Source organism: Leuciscus leuciscus (genome assembly GCF_965113295.1).
Source record: "Leuciscus leuciscus genome assembly, chromosome: 4".
NCBI lineage: Eukaryota > Metazoa > Chordata > Actinopteri > Cypriniformes > Leuciscidae > Leuciscus > Leuciscus leuciscus.
In genome coordinates this window covers 33,665,976-33,688,191 of record NC_138728.1, presented here as the reverse complement: position 1 = coordinate 33,688,191, position 22,216 = coordinate 33,665,976, and the positions used below count along the sequence as shown (strand labels likewise).

Below are 22,216 nucleotides of genomic sequence, written 5' to 3'. Positions count from 1 at the left end.
GTTCATAAGAGGAGGGCATAGTACCAAATCTGGAGTCCACCAAAGACAAGGGCATCATGTAATGAGCCCGGATTGCTAATGTACACATCTAAAAATGCGCTCTTGGTATCCCAGGAGCCCTGCAGTATGATAAAGTTTCCTGTTTATGTAACATTTTAATAAATGCCGGCCTCCATCTACTCTGGTTTTGGGAAATGAATAACTTTGTGGAGGATGGTCATCATTTCCTCCCCAACATTGTGGACAGTCCTGCAAACAGTTGCAAGTGGCATGTTGAAGGTGTCTGAAGTGACCCTGTAGGACGCTCCACAGGCAAGCCAGTAAACTGACCAGCACTTCAACTTCATGGCTCCATCCATGGGCTTTTGGACGGGGCAACATCTGGACCAGCATGTTGATACTGTTTCTGGAGAGCATGAAGGCTGGTTTTAAATTTTCTCCAGAAATAGGCACCTGGTCATTGATCTGGGAAAGGGACTTTGTTCCTGTAAAAAAACAATAATAATAATTTTAGGATGTTTTTAACATTGTTTATTCATTGTTGTTGTAGTAGTATATATTTATTTTATATTTATTGCTTATTTAAAATTTTTTACAACAAATGTTTATTTAACTGTATTCTAAATGTATTTTCTGAAATTGTAGAAGTCTGCCAGAATTACATTTTCCTCCAACTGTTAAAAGTGCATTATGTAAGAATGACATGGTTGAAATGGGTACTGCTGTCCAAATTCAAAATATCAGTAAAATATTTGAGGACACGCAACAGGATTGAGCGCAATTGACAAAAATTGTCATATTATTAAAGACTACTTTGCATCAGTTTAGTTTTTTTTTAAATGCTTTTGAAACTTCTGACTCAACTAACTTGTCTCCAACGGATCCTTAGATCTCACTCTGCGTGTGTTAATGAAAGAGAGAGAGAAAAATAAATTCATAAAACCAGTTGACTTTTTTTGTGCATACAAAGTAGTTTTATATAATTGTTAATAAATTAGTTAAATAAAAATATATTAATAAAGCCAATTACAAAATTGTGCTGCAATTTATAACTTCACACTCACTTGATATTGACCTATGACATCCTGAAACTTTATCTTTGTTTTCTGTATGTAAAGTTCTTCCCATACAGGACTTTTATTTTGGTCTGGTGATGTCATAAGGCTGCACCGCACTCCAGTGTCTGTGATTTGGCTGAAGAAAGGTTTGTTTTTAGCATTTAAAGGGTTTAAATCGACACAAACCATTCAGTCTATTTTACAGTTTTACAAGGGGTGTAAAATAAATTAAATATGGTAAGAGTTCATAAGTTTACATTAGTTAACTACTTGAATTAACTACTTTAGTTAACAAGAACTAAGAATGAACAAAACTTCTACAGCATTTTTTAATCTTAGTTAATGTTAATTTCAACATGTACTAATACATTATTAAAATCATTTATTTGTTAACATTAGTTAATGCACTGTGAACTAACATGACCAAACAATGAACAACTGTATTTTTACAAACATTAACAAAAATAAATACAGTAGTAAATGTATTGCTCATTGTTTGTTCATGATAGTTAATATATTAACTAATGTTAACAAATGAGACCTTATTGTAAAGTGTTACCAATATTATTGAATGTAACATTGTAATGCATTAATCAAACATAAATAAGCACATGAGTAACAGAAAAGGTGCGTGTCATTTCTCTCCCTGTATCATGAATCAGTTTATCGTAAACACGAATTCGGTCAATGGAAAGTGGTGATGGAGAAACAGAACTTTTCATAACTCAAAGAGTTAACTGAACCAATTGTTTCCCACCGCTCGCTTACGACACACGCTGGTCAAAACAAATGACAACTTTTACTAAACAAATCACAAATGTTTTCATGAATGGCTAATCGATTAAACATGATCCACAAATCATTAAATACCACATGTGACCCTGGATCACAAAACCAGTCACATGGGTCAATTTTCTGAAATTGAGATGTATACATAAATGAATAAATAAGCCTTCCATTGGTGAATGGTTTGTTAGGATAGGACAATATTTGGCCGAGATACAACTATTTGAACATTTGGAATCTGAGGGTGCAAAAAAATTAAAACTCACATAAATAAATGTTTTATATATTTACGGTAGGAAATTTACTAAATATCTTCATGGAACATGATCTTTACTTAATATCCTAATGATTTTTGGCATAAAAGAAAAATCGATAATTTTGACCCATAGTATTGTTGGCTATTGCCACAAATATACCTGTGCGACTTGTGACTGGTTTTGTGGTCCAGGGTCACATATAAGTCATAAGTACCTAAAAATTAACTTTCAAAATAAATGCTGTTCTTTTATTAATTTGTAGTGCTAGGTTTTTGTGTTTTTTGGGGGGGATAATTAGGCCATTTAAATGGATAGTCCACCCAAAAATTTAAATTCTGTCATTTACTCACCCTCATGTCGTACCAAACCTGTAAACCCTTTGTTCATCTTCGGAACACAAATGAAGATATTTTTGATTAAATCTGAGGGATTTCAGTCTCTCCATTGGGAGCAACGCAATTTACACATTCATGGTCCAGAACGATAGGAAAGACATCAATGAAGTAATCCATGTGACTTTGGAATCACATGAGGGTAAGTAATTAATGACATAATTTTCAATTTCTAATCCTATAAAGCCCATGTTGCAGGTTAGAGTACCCAGTAAGCCAATGTATAGAAAAATAATGTAGGAACTATATTTAAATATAAACATATACTTATAAAACGCTATTTAGGCTTCTGGAGTCGTTTTTGTGAGAAATTTTTACTTCCGCATTTGAAAACCGCCGAACCGGAAGTGACGTAACATGAGGTAGAGCGGTCAAAGTAAACAATAGGAAAGCAATGGATCGCCATGACAGCTCGGAAAGCTGGGGGAATTGTAGTCTAAATGTTTACTCGTATGTCGTATGATATATATATATATATATATATATATATATATATATATATATATATATATATATATAACGTATATATAACGTATATATAATTCATATATATGATGATATCATATAATTATGAGCCTGAAATGAAGCCAAGTGAGCAGGACAGGCCAGGGTTAGACAGAACAACTGTGAGTTGTGGTGTGAGGAGAACAGGGCGAGAGAACAGTGTTAGTTTATAGATGTATTCACGTTAGCCGACGATATGTACAACACTATGCTCAGATCATAATACTGTACAGATTATTATCATCATGTATCAGGCAATAGCAAAGCTAGTACTTAGACCCTTACCTGCATGTGTTATGTGTGTCAGCCATTAGGAGACAGTTTCCAGAGGAAGGGGGACTTTATAAAGGCTTTGAATTGACCCATTTGGTGACGATGAATAAAAAAAAATTATCACAATCACAACTGTCTTACTGTATAAAAACTTTATATGTAGAAACAGCCAACACAAACATTAAAGTCGGTTTTTACAGATTGAAAATGAATTATAGAACATAATATATTATATTTATAATAATAATAACAATAGTGTCTTCTGCAGACTAATAACAAACACATAAATGCAGTACATTACAAGTTTATGTAGGATATGTTAATTAATTAAATTAAGACAAGGCACATTTTGTAAAACAGATGTACAATGTCTGACGGATCCGTGAGCGTCATGTTTCCCGCCGGCGGCCGAACCACATGCTGACGGCGGACCGTCACCGGGCGACCCGATGAAAGAGCCGGGACAGTGTCCACATATCGCCGGGATTATAATCATCCGGTCTATAGTGAACACTACACACTACCGCGTTTTTCAAAGCAGAAGCAGAAGTGAAGTCCCGTCTCTTACCCGGCACAAAACGCACACAGGCACGGAAGATCGCACCGTCCTTTTATTCGGAAACCTGTGGACTCGATGTCCTGACAGGCCATAATTCACAATCATTTACCACGACGATGATTAATTGAAATACAATAAGCACCGAAAACACACTGAATCATGACCGCTCCAACTGAATACCAACCTATCTCTGCACTGAGCGCGAACGCAGAGCCAAACGACTACCTCATGTGGCGTCATATGACGCGATGGTGAAAAAAAGCGTTTTTTCAACACGGTCAAGGAAACGGTCACGTTTTCTATTAAATTTGTGCCCTTATGTCTTGCAAAACTATTTTTAATCCTGCATTTACTTTTCATATGGTATTTTCATACAAGGTTATATTAATAAAATTTTTTTTTAAAAAACCTGCAACATGGGCTTTAACTCTCAATCTGACTGACTCCCTAACTAGTGCGCTGACTACTAAACTAGGAGCTGATTGAGACGCACCCAGAGATTTCATGTGGATTTATTTTTCTTTCTTAATTATTCTCATCCTAAACAGGACATATTGTCCAAACACACAGAAAAACTCCAGGTGAAGCGATCCACGTAAAACACTATTATAAAGATGGCGTTTATTAAAGAGGAGAGTGAAGACATGAAGATTGAAGTGAAGTCTTCAGTGTGAAACAAGAAGAAACTGAGGAACAAACAGGTTTGTTTCATTCTCAAAGCTGAACTCAGTCATTTGATCCTTATTAAAATGTCCAGCGCTACAGAAATGAATGAAATTCTTTGAAGAATGTCAAATAAGTGTCCTAATTAAACTGGTTTTATTTGACATGGAGCGGGTCGCCTCATGTGGACAGACACGTTGAGATCACATGACCGACTTGAAGTGGCGCTGTGCAGACTGATCTGTGTATGACATCAAAGTAAGTGAGAGGGATTAGAGTATGCGCATGCTTTTTAATCGCTCTTGCTGTACTTTGATGTCATTCACCGATTGGTCTGCACAGCACTTCAAGTAGAACACACCTAAATAATAATGCTGCCTTCAAGTGAACCTGAGAAGATCCTACTTACAAATGGGCATTCATTTTTATGACATGTAATAATCAGTCACACTAAGTAATAACTTTACACAAAGTTAAAACCGTGCTAGTGCTTGTCCACAAATGCCAACATGCTTTTAGTTCTATGTTGCCCAAGAGGGGACATGGACCGATGGGGACCAAATATGCCCTGGAAATCAATTTAAGGGGGGCAAATATTACAAATATGTTTAAGTAAGAGCTGATAGAACACAATAAATTACATTTACAAAAAAAAAAAAAAAAAAAAAAAAAAAAAAAAGGTAACTTTTTTTACTTGGACAAGTGAATGACCCTGGTTGTAGCAATGATCAGATCCCAAAAACTTTATTAGGCACAGTTTCTGTACTACGATGGGGTTAAAATCTTAACTGAATTTGTACATTTGTTACTCCCAGTCAGTTTCTTTAATATACAGTCCTGGATTTTAGGCTTCATAATGCTCCGGCAACTTTCCAACACCTTATGAACACTGTTCTAACAGGAATTTCCCTCTGTGAACTATATCTAGATGGCATTGTGTATTCCTCAAGTTGGGCAGATCATTTAAAAACTCTCTGTGTTGTGTTTATGTTGTCTAAGCAATGCTTGGTGCAAGTTCGGTAAGTCCACTGTTACATAGCTGTGGAAGCAGGTGGTACAGGGCCTAATTCACCCCATCGTTTCCCACCCCCCAAACCTAGTGGAAACTCCTGGATATGGTGGGATATTATCATAGGTGCTGCCATAATTTGTCTGATGATGTTGTTCTGCCTTTAACCTGCTTTACAAATACAGATATATTTTGTGTGCTCTGATGTATGTCAGAAAGCATTTGGCTTTTGTGTTGTATTCCAGTTCTGTTTGCACTTGTTTTCTTAATGCCCTTTTGATGCATTACATCTTTAAATTTGTTGTTTTATTCCCTAGGAGGCATAATAAATGGTCATTTATATCAGTCTATAATTAACTAGAACTTCTGGGTCAAACTATGCTTTTAAAAAAAGGGTTAACTGCCAGCTTTACGTTTTTTAGGACATGTCCTAAAGAAAGTTCAGAGTTGGCAGGATTGTGAAGAGCAGCAGTTCTCAACTCTGGCCCTCAAGGTCCCCTTTCCTGCAGAGTTTAGCTCCAACATTGATCAAACTCCCCTGCCTGAAGCTTTCTAGTAAACCTTAAGACCTTGATTAGCTTGTTCATATGGGTTTAATTAGGGTTTGAGGTAAACTCTGCTGATAACTGGATCTCGAGGGCCAGAGTTTACCCCTGGTAAAGAGGTTTTCAGATTACATGTAACACCTCTTTCAGTAGCATAGTAGGTATAGGACAGGGATGTCTAATCCTGCTTCTGGAGGGCCACAGTCTTGCAAAGTCTAGCTCCAAATTGAATTAAACACACCTGAACCAGCTAATCAATGTCTTTAGGCAACTTCAGAAACATCTGGCAGGAGTATAGGGGCTAGTTGGAGCTAAACTCTGTAGGACAGGATCTAGCATATATGTTGTTGCATTATATATCTAAATGTTTTGTTGTCTGTTGCTTTGTGCGATAAACTGGGGTTGACTTAGTTTGTGTGTTTTTTTCAACCTTAGACCTAATGGCACTGAAAGGGGAGAGGGAAGAACTCAATGCAGAGAAAGATCAATATGAGAATCTTCATGATTTTATTTCTGGAGAAAAATCTTTGAAATGCTCACAGACTGAAAAGACCTCCACACGAAAAAAAGCTCAAAAGACAGGAACTAGAAGTTATTTTACTTGCATTCAGTGTGGAACGAGTTTTAATCAACAAGGAAACCTTAAAGGACACATGAATATTCACACTGGAGAGAAACCTTTCACCTGCCAACAGTGTGGAAAAAGTTTCAACAGAAAAGGAAACCTTACCAGGCACATGAGAATTCACACTAGAGAGAACCCTTTCACCTGCAAACAGTGTGGAATAAGTTTCACTCATAAAGGAAGCCTTAACAGGCACATGAGAATTCACACTGGAGAAAAGTCTTACACATGCAAACACTGACGACACGTGTAAGGCTTCTCTCCAGTGTGGAGCCTCATGTGAATCTTAAGGTTTCCTTTGCAAATTAAACTTTTTCCACAGTGAGGACAGGTGAAAGGCTTCTCTCCAGTGTGAGTTCTTATGTGAACCTCAAGGATTGATTTGTTTATAAAACTCTTTCCACACTGAGAGCATATGAAAGGCTTCTCTCCAGTGTGAATTCTCATGTGATTCTTAAGATATTCTTTTTGTGAGTAGCTCTTCCCACACAGTTTGCAGGTGTGAGGCTTCTCTCCAGTGTGAGCTTTCATGTGTAATTCAAGGCCTTTTTTATTTATAAAACTCTTTCCACACTGAGAGCATATGAAAGGCTTCTCTCCAGTGTGAATTCTCATGTGTTTATTAAGGTTCCCTTTTTGAGTGAAACTTTGTCCACACTGTTGGCAGGTGTAAGGCTTCTCTCCAGTGTGAATGCTCATGTGGCCTTTAAGGTTTTCTTTGTGTGCAAAACCCTGTCCACACTGTTGGCAGGTGTAAGCCTTCACTCCAGTGTGAATTCTCATGTGTTTTTTGCAACACAGTCTCACTCCCTACACGTCAAATGTCTGACGCATGGTCCAGGAACCCTGGCGTCATTTTTCAACGAGCAGGGTAGTCCTATAGATTGAACCGGGGACGTTCAACATTGAAATTTGACGTCTTGGGTAAGCACACCACAACATGTTGTCTGCCATTACAACAAGACTATACTACAAAAATAAAAATGAATAGGCTACAAAAAAACTATCTATGCCAGGGCGAGTCAAATGGCGGCCCCCAGATAATTTTTATCTGGCTCTCCAACTGGTTTTTGATGTTTTAAAACTCTCGCAATCTGATATCAAAGGTTTAGCGCGTTCATCAGTGGTGAGTTTAACAACGCACATGGTGTGCAACCGCATTCAGCGGTGAGTTTAACAACACTCAATTTAATGATCGATCTAAATTATGCCAGGACGAGTCAAATGGCGGACCCCCGATCATTTTTATCTGGCTCTCCAACTGGTTTTTGATGTTTAAAAACCCTCGCAATCTGATGTCAAATGTTTAGCGCGTTCATCAGCGGTGAGTTTAACAACGCACATGGTGTGCAACCGCATTCAGCGGTGAGTTTAACAACGCACATGAGCTGTGTCTGAAATCGCTCCCTATCCACTATATAGTGCACTATTTAGGGTGTCGGCCATTTTGTAGTGGTGTCCGAATTCTGAGTGAACGACATCATTCCCTACATTCCTTCACTACTTTTACCCACAATCCTCTCTGAATTCGAGTGTACATCCGATGTACACTTGCTGAGACACTATTTCCCACAATCCAACGCGATAAGGCGATAGAGCGCGAATGAAAAATAAATATGGCGGACGGCAGCAACGGAGGCGGCAACTTTTATAAATGTAAGTGTAACTTTCTATTAATTAAAAAAAAACTTTGTAAAGATATTTTGAAGTGAAATGATACAGGTTTATTTGTTGGTACTGTAATTACTTTTTAGACACTTTTAGTGCTGTAACTCTTAAATTTGCAGTTGTACATAACATAAATTGATCGATTGTTTTCATATCTGTTAGTGAACTGCATAACGTTACACTATTCACCTAACGTTACGTCTTAGAAAATAATGTACTGATGAATTTTAATTTGCTTAGGGACAGATGAGGACATACGAGTGCTAATTGTTAATAGAACAGCCCATGGCCATCTCTTTTCTGGGCGGAGAAACGCTGCTCAGCATGAATGGGAGTGAGTTTCAGAAACAAACAGTTTAATTATAATAATACAGTTTAATTGATGTGTATTTATTAATGTGTAAATCATTATGTTATATGTTACAGAGCAGTACTTAAGGAGATAGGCCTGCTGGATGTGGTATCCCCTGCCAGAGCGGCTAAAAAGTAAAAAAAAAAAAAAAAAATTATTTACAGATTTGCTTGATATATATATAACGATATATTTATCTCATGGCCACGACTTCATATTTTGAGAGAATTACATCTATTTCTCGTGGCCACGACTTTAGGGAACCATACTGGTCTGTAACCATAGCCTACAGCAGTCGAAGATGGAGATGACTGATGAAACAACATTTTACTTTGAATTAGGAATGTCATATAAAGATATAGTAGCATATAGATATAGTATCAGAAACTAATGGTCATAACCTGCAAAATAGACATGAGTCATGACATTTTGTCCATGGTAAATTACGTGATTTCATTCATGGTTACTATATTTGACAGATATCTTATCCAAGGCAAGGCAAGGTTTAAAATCAAGTAGTCTAATATTTAGGCAGAAAGAACAGTTCACTCAATAAGTGGAGGCTTTAAGTCACTTTTGGGCAAGTGTAAAACTATGTTTACTGGTCTAATTTGCCATTTAAAGGCATTTCAAGAGATAAAATGAGATATAATCTGTCAAATATAATAACCATGAGTGAAATCACTACATTTACCACGAACAAAATGTCATGATTTATGTCTATTTACAGGTTATGGCCATTTGTTCCTGATAAAAGGAGCTAACGTAGACGTTTAGAAACTGGGGCGATACAGCTTTAACACGCTGTGTGCGGTCCCTTTGCGCGCTGGCTTTCTGCTCATATATCTTTATTTGACATTCCTAACTCAAAGTAAAATGTTGTTTCATCAGTCATCTCCATCTCCGACTGCTGTAGGCCTACAGTAGGCTAGGACCATGTGGTTCCCTAAACATAACTCGTGGCCACGAGAAATAGATGTGGTTCTCTGAAAATATGAAGTCGTGGCCACGAGATAAATATATCGTTCCCTCTACATATGATAAAAATGTGTGTGACTGAAGCAGATGGATTCGTTTTTGCCTATAATTATAATAAAACACTGTTGGGTTGTACATCATTTGCTTATAAAACTATTTTTAGGAGCTAAGAAAGCCACCTACTGGGATTGGGACTGAATCAGGAGAGTCTACTGCAGGAACATGGAAGTGGTTTGACCTCATGGATGAGGCATTAGGTGGAAGGCCATCCATCCAGCCCTCTATCCTAATTACCTCATCAGAGGAAGACTCCATTGTTCCTGCAGTGAGTTCTCTTGGTTCAGTCCCAAAGGACCCGGAACAGCAGGACAGGAGAGAGAGTGGCGAGGCAGGGCCAGCAAAGAGGCAGAGAAAAGATCCAGTACTGGATTTTTTAGAGAGGGAAGCAGAAAGAACAGAAGAGAGAATGAGAAAAGAGGACATCAGAGAGGAGAGACTTCTCTCAATTCTGGAGAAACTTGTTGAAAAAATTTAAAATCTGAACATTGAGTATAAAAATATAATCTCTTTTTCTAAATAAATAATTTTGAGTTTTACTGTTTTTTTTTTTTTTTTGAAAAAACTGATTCTTTAATTCTCATAATAATATAAACTGTTATAGCAAATTAACAATATCATGTACATCTAAACACATTAAGATATGATCATATTATTTTGTAATACTTATAACAAGGAACTTATAACATGTTTTAAATTAGCTTAGATTTGAACTAAAATGGGAAAAAACTACAGATACATAAACTAACCTAAAATACTTACACTCGTTTTGTTTTTAATTTAATTACATACTAACTATATAGTAGTTGAACATAACTATAATATATACATGGTTATAACATATGTTATAAATAATCATGATGTCTTAGGGCTGGAGGAAGATCATCATCATCTTCATCTTGAGCAGAAACGGCTGCAGCCAAGCGGTCTCTGGTGTGTTCTTCACTCTGTGGCTCTCTCACTTGCAGGTCATCAGGATCATCACCATTCAGCTGTCCTTCTTCCTCTGGCTCCATGATGTCACCATTCGTGATGCAGATGTTGTGCAGTACAGTACAGCAAGTGATGACCTCTGGAGCAAATTCTGGCTTGACTTCAAGGGCCTTAAAGAAAAGTGACCGCCACCGGGTTTTCAAAATGCCAAATGATCTCTCAACGATGGATCTAGCTTTCGCATGGTGTAAGTTGAAGCGACGCTGAGTTGGATTCTGTAGTGGCTCTCTATATGGACTGATGAGAGAGATTGGCTGGCTAAGACAGGGGTAACCCCCATCTCCTAAAATGTGGTATCCCTCTGGTGGGTACAGTGCCTTCAAATAGACTGTGCTGTTTCTGAGAACTCGGGAGTCATGGACTGATCCGGGATACCCCACAAAAACGTCCAGGTATTTACCTTGGTGGTCACAGAGTGCTTGTAACTGTATAGAGTAGAACAATTTTCTGTTTAAGTAACACATAGAATCAGCAGATGGAGGCTTGATTCTAATGTGACAGCCATCAATGCTACCAGCAACTGAACTAAAGACAGGACTGCCAGCCAGGTTTGCGAAGCCTGTGCTGATTTCCTCTAGCTCTTCTAATGATGGGAAGTGGATTACTTTGCATTTGATTCTGAGGAGCAGTTTTGAGACTTTGTGGACAATCATGTGAACTGTTGAACGGGGCATATCAAATGCTCTGCAAACAACCCGATAAGAAGTTGCACTTGCAAGCCAGAATATGAAGACCAGAATTTCTATATCCTGAGCCCAACCATGATCACGATCCTCACGGAGTGTATAAATGAGGTAGGTCAGTGTTTGCCTGTTAAGTCGAAAGTCTGGCCTCAGGTCACTTCTCCCATCCAGGTACAACCTGAGGACAGGCACTGATTGGTTCAGCAGGGAGTATGGAGCTCGAGTGCCAGACTGAAAGAGTAAATTTACTAAAATGGTCAATAATGATATTTATGTCAATGTAATAGGATGCGTTTAATAAAAAAGTTAACATTAAAAAGTGTTATATAAAATTAAAGATGTTGCTATGATGTGATATGATCATGTAAGCATAAGCATATGTTTATATAATTAAGATGTTATATATTGAAAAATAGCTACATCCAGCTGTAAATTAAACACAAAAATGTGTTCTGCCAATTATCATAAGTAACACTGGAAACTAAATAAATAAAAAAATGGATAAATGTTTGTTTCTTAGAGGAGAAGGAAGAATAACCTCATCTTCAGTTACTTAGTTAATTGCTGAATGTGTACTGTATAATACATAATAACATCTTCTTACCAATAGGTGGCATCTTTGAGCTAACAAAGCACGCCTTTGAGCTGTTGCTCTTCCGGAAAAAAGCCGTTTTCTTCTCCCCAGGAAAAGAAGTTTCGTTAGAATGAAAACGAACATGATGGAGTTTACCTCAGGAGTAAGCTGAAGGACACTGACTGGAAACCCCGGGAAAGTAATGTTTAAATAACAAAAAAAATTGACAGTTTTATTTATTTATTTATATACCGTTATATCTATATTTGAATAAACAAATGTGTTGTGTAGTGTTTTGTTCTCTTTTATTTTCACATATAAATGTAAAAAGTAAATAAATATGACAAGCAAATGTTTTTATTATCTTTTTTTTATCAAATAACGCAATAAACGTGAAAAATACATACATACAATTCATTCAGCCAAAAAAGAAAATATTAAAGATGGGTAAGTAATGTTTATGACGAAATTGTCCGAGCTCTCTGGTGCGTGATAATTATGTCAGCGTCCGAATTCGCTCACTCATTTTCGTTCACTCTTTGCTGATGTAGTGCACTCAACTGCCATTCACTATGTAGGGATTAGTGAATGAGTGAACGAGTGAGCGGTTTCAGACACAGCTATGGTGTGCAACTGCATTCAGCGGTGAGTTTACTCCTTTAACTAAAGCATGCTGGATAACAGATTTTTATCGGATTTTTTTTTATTTTAATAAATATAATATGCTACGATTGTGTTCAATTAATCAGTTTATTTATATATTTTTTTGTTTATTATTAAATCCTTTAAAACAATTACGCTGACGTCACCGGGTTATCCCAAAGTTCATTGCGATTTTCCTCTCGGTAAGTACGGTACATTAATATACATGGGTCTATCATTTTTACATTTACACATCAAAAACTGTTGAATCAGAACAATAAGTTTTGTTTAGAAACTTTAGTTCTCTTACGAGAGGTCTCTCGTACTTGCGTAAGATATCTTACGCTAGGGGAAAACCTCTTTTCCTCGAGATATTGAAGCCAAAAATTATCCTTAATTTTGCAATAATGTAAAACGCATTGCAGCAGCATGCAGACATGGGCGAGACAGCTCGCGCGCCCATTGGCTGCTCTGCGGCAACTGCACCAGCCTATCGATAGAGGCTCCTCATGACGTCAGAACCAATGAGGGCGCTTCGCGCCCATTACGTCATGTCCCGCCGAAATCGGGTGGGGCCAGGGCTATAAATACGGCCCAGAGAGGCTGGTTTGGTCAGTTTTTCATCTCTTCAGCGGGCCTTCGCATCGCTGGATCCTGAGAGGAAGCCGCGCCGTCTGAGTCAAGCACCCAGCGGGATTAGTGCATCTGAAGCTGCTGGTCGACAACTCGCCGCCTTCAGTCGCCGTTTCTGCTGACGCTTTCCGGCGTACATATCCTTTTCTCTTCTACTGTGTTTTGTGTATGTGTGTGTGTTCGCCGCCGCGACACACACTCTCATTGCACTAAAAGAGCCGGGCGTCTTTTTCAAGACGCCCCCTTTCCCCCCCAACCCGCAAAGCTCGCCGGTGCGCCCGCTTGCCTTGCCTGCTTGGAGGATGATACCTGCTCTCCCTCTGTTCGAGCCGCGCAAACCGCGCCGTTCACAGGGGATGTCAGGAGCGGACGGTCACGGGGCTAGCTTTCTCTCTCCCTCTGTTCGAGCCGCGCAAAATGCGCCGTTCACAGGGGAGGCTAGAAGCGGACGGTCGGGGTTAGTTTTTCTTTACGTACAAGAAAGCTACCCTGCCTCTGCGCCCCATTCACGCGTCAATAAACATATTGACGCTATTATATGCTCGTGCATCTGAAAGCCTTTGTGTTCCCCCCTGTGGCTCAGTGGCGGAATCTTTGGTTTTTCACACCGGAGTTCGAATCTCGGTTTAACGGCAGATTAATTATGCCTCCAATGCTTCGCTCTGTCAGTTCCCTGAAAGGCGACTGCAGATGTGCATTTTGCAGCCAACGAGCGCGTTGTACAACCCGCTCGCCTGCACCCAAACACCGTTTCTATGGTTCCCGTGCGTCACTGGCGAAAGGAGAAAAGAGTGTTAATGCCCCGCTGCGGCCGGGCCGAATTCTATTTCTCATTCCCCTCTGAAGTTCGGGTGACTGGAAATGTCATACTGCAGTGAGCGAGCCTGTTGTAATGCACGCACCAGCATGTTGACGCTCTCTGTTTCTATGGCAACTTCTCGCTCGTTCAGTTCCAGTAAATGCGACTGTTCCAGTGTATTCTGCAGTAAACTAGTCGGCGACACAGCCCGCTTGCCTGCTCACAAACGCCGCTTTACGGCTACCCAGATAAATCCCCTAGAGTGTATTTTCTGGTGTTCCGGCCACGGCCGATGGTGTTATGAGTGTAGACAAAATGCCCACTGCCTGCCCAGTGCTCATTCCTACACAGAAACACAGGTTTCTCTGATAATATTCGCGCTATATAAAAGCCTTTGTGTCTTCCCCTGTGGCCCAGTGGCAGATTCTCAGATTTTCACGCGAGAGACCCGTGTTCGATCCCCGGGTCTACCGGCGAAAAAAAAATAAAATTTTTGCCATCAATGCTCGCTCTGTCAGTTCCCTGAAAAGGCGACTGCAGATGTGTATTTTTGCAGCCAACGAGCGCGTTGTACAACCCGCTCGCCTGCACCCAAGCACCGTTTCTATGGTTTCCGTGCGTCACTACCTCCATTCTCACACATTTCTCTGGAAAATGTCAATATTGCAGTGGACGAGTCTATTGTAATACACGCACACCTGCAAACAAACGCCAGCGTGTTGACGCTCTCTGTTTCTATGGCAACTTCTCGCTCGTTCAGTTCCAGTAAATGCGACTGTTCCAGTGTATTCTGCAGTAAACACGTCGGCGACACAGCCCGCTTGCCTGCACACAAACGCCGCTTTACGGCTACCCAGATAAATCCCATAGAGTGTATTTTCTGGTGTTCCGACCACGGCCGATGGTGTTATGAGTGTAGACAAAATGCCCAGTGCTCATTCCTACACAGAAACACAGCCCGTCACACAGGGCTCGCGCACATGAAATCGACCCAGATCGATTGCGCATTAAATGTGGTAAATGTGCCCACTGCCCAGTGCCCACAAACACTACGTTCTGCATGTCTCAAGGTTTCTGTAAAACGAAACCAACATGCATTCGCTCTGCTCAGGCAGACAATGCTCTCAGTGTTGTAAATGTGCCCGCTATCCCACGCCCACATTCACACATAGATATAACAGGTCTTACGGGACTCGCCCAGCCCTCCCCCTCTCGATTGACCACCGCAGAGGAGTCGAGCGCGGGCAATCTGCCCGCTGTTATCAGCGCGCCCCCTGCCTCAAATGTCATAAGCTTATGTTGCAGCACACTGAAGCCCCTCTGTCGCTGAGCGACCAGAGCGCGCTTCGCATTCAACCCCTAGCCATTCGTGCAAACGCATGGGCAAGGCTACCCGGGGTTTCGAAGTGGGTGCTAGACATTATAGAAAGAGGCTATTCGCTACAGTTCGGTCCACGCCCGCAACGCAAAGCGGCGCGAATCGATACTACGGTGAAAAAGGAAGTAGCACACCTACTTCGGGCCGAAATAGCGAAGTTACTGAGCAAAGGGGCTATAGAACCCCTATCACAAGCTCAGAGTGAAGGGGGCATGTACAGCAGATATCTTCTGGTACCAAAAAAAGAAGACGGGGGTCTCAGACCCATTTTAGATCTAAGACGACTAAACAAAGCACTTCTGAAACGACGGTTCAGAATGCTCACGACCAAGAAAATCCTCTCGCAAATTTGCCAAGGGGACTGGTTCATGTCGATAGATCTGAAAGACGCTTATTTTCAAATACAAATAGCGTCACGTCACAGGCGATTTTTGAGATTCGCCTTCGAGGGCCAGGCATATCAGTTCACAGTCCTGCCATTCGGCCTATCCCTGGCACCTCGCGTATTCACGATGTGCACGGATGCAGCGCTCGCACCCCTCAGGCTCCGAGGCATACGAGTGCTGAATTATTTGGACGATTGGCTGGTTCTAGCTCGATCACAGCGGAGCTCATAGAACACAGGACCATATTACTCGATCACCTCGAGAATTTAGGTCTCACAGTCAATTGGGCAAAGAGTTCACTGTCTCCCAGTCAGAAAATATCTTTTCTGGGCACAGATCTGGACTCGCTGTCTATGACAGCACAGCTGTCGCCGCAGCGCAGACTAAGTATTCAGCGCATGACAGAGATTTTTCGCCACGGCACTTTAGTCCCGCTCAAGAAGATTCAAAGGATGCTGGGTCTCATGGCTTCAGCATCCTCAGTGCTTCAGCTGGGTCTGCTTCGCATGCGCCCGCCGCAGTATTGGTTGAAAGCGCGCGCCGCACAGAGCTTGGACCTCCGGTCTCGCGCGCCTCAAGGTCGATCAGAAATGCGTCGCAGCTCTGAAACCTTGGACAGTGACCGACTGGTACCGGTCAGGTGTAAGCCTGGGGACTTCCTCGAGTGTGAAGTTGGTGTCTACGGTCGCCTCAACCTCGGGATGGGGAGCGCTGCTCAAGGGCAGACCGTTATTCGGCCAGTGATCCCGCCAAATCTTGATTCCTCAAATCTTCAGCAGGTATCATCCTCCAAGCAGGCAAGGCAAGCGGGCGCACCGGCGAGCTTTGCGGGTTGGGGGGGAAAGGGGGCGTCTTGAAAAAGACGCCCGGCTCTTTTAGTGCAATGAGAGTGTGTGTCGCGGCGGCGAACACACACACATACACAAAACACAGTAGAAGAGAAAAGGATATGTACGCCGGAAAGCGTCAGCAGAAACGGCGACTGAAGGCGGCGAGTTGTCGACCAGCAGCTTCAGATGCACTAATCCCGCTGGGTGCTTGACTCAGACGGCGCGGCTTCCTCTCAGGATCCAGCGATGCAAAGGCCCGCTGAAGAGATGAAAAACTGACCAAACCAGCCTCTCTGGGCCGTATTTATAGCCCTGGCCCCACCCGATTTCGGCGGGACATGACGTAATGGGCGCGAAGCGCCCTCATTGGTTCTGACGTCATGAGGAGCCTCTATCGATAGGCTGGTGCAGTTGCCGCAGAGCAGCCAATGGGCGCGCGAGCTGTCTCGCCCATGTCTGCATGCTGCTGCAATGCGTTTTACATTATTGCAAAATTATGGATAATTTTTGGCTTCAATATCTCGAGGAAAAGAGGTTTTCCCCTAGCGTAAGATATCTTACGCAAGTACTCGTTCCCTCTTCTAGAGAGAACCGAGGTTACGTTAGTAACCGAGTACGTTTTGTAAGGTGGCCATTTAAGACGATTATGATAGAATAAGACATTAGCTTTCTGCACCAAATGTGCAGGCTAGCAAAGTTAACGTTAGCTAATTAAATTCAAGTTAATTTTTGTTAACTTTAACGTTAACTTAAGGTACGACTACGATCATAGGGGAAGATTGCTACAGAAAACCAGCTAATAGCCATTTGCTAGTTATTTAATTATTAATTGTGTTAAATGTGATTAATTAGGTAGGCATAATGAGACATACTGTAACTTAACTTAAGTGTTAGCTGTAATGTATGTCTGCGTTGGGATTCTTGCGGTTGTGTTGCTCTTTGCCCCCTGTTCTGTGCCCATTTATACACATAGTAGTGTAACTTATAACTGTGCTAATGAAAGCATGGACATGAAAATTAAAAAAGCACATTAAAAAATTAAATCTGTGTTAATTAAAGCTAGTTTTCTAAACTACTATGGCTGCTGAGGGAAGTTTTTGATTAAAATAATCACAGGGAAAAGGAAGTGATCCAGTAAAAAAAATGTGTTTCCTTGTACAAAAGTATAATTAATAACATAAACAGATCATAAAATGGTATTGGTTATCAGCCAAAATGGCATTTTGAATGGTTGGTATCAATATCAGCCAGCCTTCAGTGTCAAGATTAGTCTATTCTGGCCTAATATTTACTATAAGCACCCAAACCCCATCACATCCCAAAGCATGGGCAAACTAGAGATCAACATTTTCTCAAATTATTAAACCTTTTAGTTATTCAGTATTTATGTAGTAGTATGTAGCCTGATCTTCAAATTTGAATTTATATTCTTCCCCTTCTCAACAGGTCCCCTAGTCCCTTCATCATTTACTTTAACTCCAGCTTCATTACAAAGCAAAAACAAAGGCACTTTTAAGAGCCACGTTTGTCTAGTTAATTGTTGTCCGTCTCTCTGTTTCTCTGTTGTTCTTTCTCTTTTGCTCTTCCCCTAGACACCCCTCCCCTTCCTTTTATTGTTGTGTTGTCAGTGTGTTGTCTTGTTTGTCCTTGTTCACCATGAGTGAACCAAATGATTCCGATGTCGATCAGGTCCTTAAGGAGCTTGATGAGCTTGTTGGTCATTCTAAATTAAATTATGAACTCCAGAACTTGGAAGGTTTCATCAATAAGATGCAGGGAGAGCAGGAGGCAACACCATCCACCAGCCATCAACCTGTCCAGAAGGCTCCACCATCTACTAGCCATCAATCTGTCAGGTGGCTGAAGAGAGACAGTGATGGAAATGTTGTCTATGACAAACCAAGATCATCTCGAAATAAAACGGGTCAGTTTTCTTTTTTCAGTCATATTACTTAAATGAGAACTCCTGTGGTTTTCCACATATATCTAAAACGGAGATATAGATTGTTTTACCACTGGGATTGAATACATGTATGTGTCATGTGTCTTGTATGATATTTTATTGCCAATAAAAATTTGTATCATTCTGTGAAATAAAATGAGCTTGTCAGAATCTATGGAATTGTAAATGGTGTAAGGTTGATTTGGGTTTTATTTTCTGCTACAGCTAGTCACCGCTACAGTCGTAAGACAGGTGCTCATACTAGAATGTTGGACAGCAGTGTTGAGATAACTAACTACTGTCCACATAACACTGTTGGTATGTCCTTTATTTTGTCTCTATTAGTTTATTGTTTATAGATTCTAATAATTAAAATGTAAATTACATATTTTTGCAACAGAATAATTGACAGCATACATGTTGCACACTTTGATGGTGTAGAAAATGGATTTTAAATATGATGTACTATTTTAACAGAGACTTTCTTTGAAGAGCTAAACCACTCACAGGGTGATGACTTGGATGATCAGGAAACGGCACCAGCACCACCACGAGCTTCCTCAGACTGGTCTACTCGGAAAAAGTCTCCTCTCAGACATGTGGGAGAAGGAGAGACCCTGTCTGGTGAATACCATGGTGGCACAACAAAATGCAACAACTCAGATCTGCCAACAATGTGGCAGTCCAGCTGCTGTCCGTTGTCGTGACTGCCGACCACAACCCTTCTTCTGTGCTGATTGTGATGTCAGTATACACCGAAACCACGTGTTCCACAACAGGGATGCAACAATAGCTGGATTCTTTCAGCCATTGCCTCCAACAACCTGTGTCGTGGAGAGGGCTCTTTCCCAGTGTGGTAAGCTGTATTTCTTTTTTTTGTGTGTACCATTTAGCGCTGCACAATTTTTGCAATTGTAATTGCAATATGATCCAACGCAACTGCCTAATGATAATAATCTGCAAATAATCATGCATAGGTACATTTGTGACATTTGACTTTTATATTCACTTCATCCTCCTTGACTGTGCCACTTCTGGTTGGTGGGTGTGTGTAGTGCGTGAAGGGTACAACAATTCTGATTGGTGAACTTCAGTCGGAGATTAAAGAGACATTTGGAATATTGAACTGAATCATTCACATTCAAAAATCATATTGGAAATGGTAATCGCTTTATCTGTCAGAAAAAGCAGTTATAATGCTCAGCCCTAGTCTCATTCTCAGTTTATTTAAATAACTTCACAGTATAATAGGCTTCATAGGAATCTTTTGAGTACTTTCTCTGAAACACAAGTAATGACCTTCTATCATTTTATGATAATAGAATACTTCCCAGTTAGTACATAGGATGATACATGTCTTTAATCCCTGCATATGATGTGTCTTTCAGTGTGTATTTTGCCATTGGAGATGCCCGAGAAAATATGTAGTTGTGCTACGGGATCGTTGAGTGTCAACACAGGAAAAGTTGTTGCTGTGGTTACAATGAATGGTAAGAATAAAATGAACTTGAGATGGCTGTAGCGTCCATATCACATTCTGGGCAAAGTTTATTTACATTTACATTTAGTCATTTAGCAGACGCCTTTGTCCAAAGCGACTTACAAATTAGGACAAAGTTCAGCGAGTCATCATAAAGAGGCAAAAGCAACAACAACGCAAGAAGTGCTCAAAATACGAAGTTCAGGTATTATTCAGAGTAGCATAAGCCTGATAAGTGATGTTTCAAAGGGAAAGGACATTTTTTTTTTTTTTTTTTTTCTATAAGGTTAAGTGCTCACGGAAGAGATTGGTTTTCAGCTGTCTTTTGAATGTTGTCAGGGATTCTGCATTCCGGATGAGGGTGGGGAGAGCGTTCCACCAGCATGGAACGGTGAATGAGAATGTTCTGGAAAGTGATTTTGTGGCTTTCTGTGATGGAACCACGAGACGTCGCTCGTTGACCGATCGTAGGTGTCTGGTAGGGATGTAGACTCGTAGGAGTGAGTGAAAGTAGGAGGGAGCTGAGCCTGTGATAGTTCTGTAAGCAAGCGTCAGTGCCTTGAACTTGATGCGAGCAGCGAGAGGTAGCCAGTGTAGAGAGATGAACAGAGGAGTGACGTGGGCCCTCTTGGGCTCGTTGAAGACAAGACGAGCTGCAGCATTCTGGATCATCTGTAGGGGTTTGGTTGCACATGCTGGAAGTCCAGCCAGAAGAGCATTGCAGTAGTCAAGCCTAGAGATGACCAGGGCCTGGACGATAAGTTGTGTTGCATGCTCAGTTAGGAAAGGCCTGATCTTCCTGATGTTGTGCAGTGCAAACCTGCATGATCGAGCTGTCTTTGAAATGTGATCTGTGAAGGTCAGCTGGTCATCAAACGTTACTCCAAGATTTCTGACCGATCTTGATGGGGTGATTAATGATGACTCTAGCTGGATGGTGAAGTCGTGCTGTAGAGACGGATTGGCAGGGAGGACGAAAAGCTCAGTCTTTGCCAGGTTGAGCTGCAGGTGATGTTCCTTCATCCATGTGGAGATGTCCGCCAGACAGCTTGAGACCCGTGCAGCTACTGTGGGATCATCTGGTTGAAAGGAGAGGAAGAGCTGCGTGTCATCAGCATAGCAGTGGTAGGAAAAACCGTGTGCCTGTATGATGTATCCCAGTGATGTGGTGTAGATGGATTTTAGATTTAGATATTCACAAACATCTGAAGTAGCCCAGTGGTGACCTCTTCTTCTGTCATGCTTTCAATTTCAAGCTTCAACAATAGAACAGCTGGAAAGAATTGAAACCACGTAAACAACTGTTACGAACTGCTCCGAGACACGAAGGTTGAGGATCCAAATGCAGCTTTATTAAGGGGTAATCCAAAGACGAAATCCAATAAACAGGCAAAGGGGTCAAAACACAAGTAGACAGTCCAAACAAACAAACAAACAAACAAACAAACAAACAAAACAGGCAGGGGTCAGAGGCAAGAGAGTAATCCAGGGAACAGGCAAGAAATCCGAAAACCAGGGAAAATGCTCAGAAGTGCAGTGCAACAACATACAAGACTTCGCGGTGAGTGAATGAATGAACATGGTATAAATAGACAGACTAACAGGATGAGACAGGTGAATGCAATCAGTGAATGAGGTACAGGTGAATGTGATCAGTGATAAGTGATGATGAGTCCGGGCAGTGAGTTATGGGAAATGTAGTTTGTGAGTGAAACATGATAGTCTGGTGTGGAGTGCCCTCTGGAGGCTTTCAAGGGCACTCCAGCTGGTTATCGTTACAACAACACTGTCAGTAGGCTGCTTAAACCCCTTTTTTAATTGCTGCCTAACAGAACAACCAGCTGAACTATAATTACATACACTACTTTCTCATTTGTATATGTTGTTTTACGCACATTTCATTTGCGGAAGTGCAGTGAATTATCTGTTCCTCCCGCACCAGCAAATACACCTGTCTCATCCCGGCCAGTCCTGCATAGAGCTTTCAAAACCTGTCACGCACTGCAGTCTTTTGTGTCGGGACATGCGGGGGGGACCCTTTAGTTCCCAGTGCATTTGTCAGATTTATGCATAATACAATGTGTTCTTTATTTTTCCAGGAAGATATTATCTCAGTATGCCTGAGATGAAATGCGAGGCATGCAAAGCCA

General features: G+C 40.9%; 2 long non-coding RNA genes across 2 annotated transcripts; both read left to right on the top strand.

The window, feature by feature from the left end:
• Positions 1–1,171: 1,171 nt before the first annotated feature.
• On the top strand, positions 1,172–12,606 carry LOC309497472. Its single transcript, XR_014205543.1, has 6 exons — positions 1,172–1,204; positions 2,508–2,635; positions 4,378–4,530; positions 6,482–8,327; positions 8,580–8,673; positions 8,766–12,606. It is a non-coding gene; the product is annotated as an uncharacterized lncRNA (long non-coding RNA).
• A 6,525-nt stretch (positions 12,607–19,131) lies between these two features.
• On the top strand, positions 19,132–22,157 carry LOC309497473. The gene is made up of 3 exons (XR_014205544.1): positions 19,132–19,442; positions 19,975–20,076; positions 22,009–22,157. It is a non-coding gene; the product is annotated as an uncharacterized lncRNA (long non-coding RNA).
• The last annotated feature ends 59 nt before the right edge of the window (positions 22,158–22,216 follow it).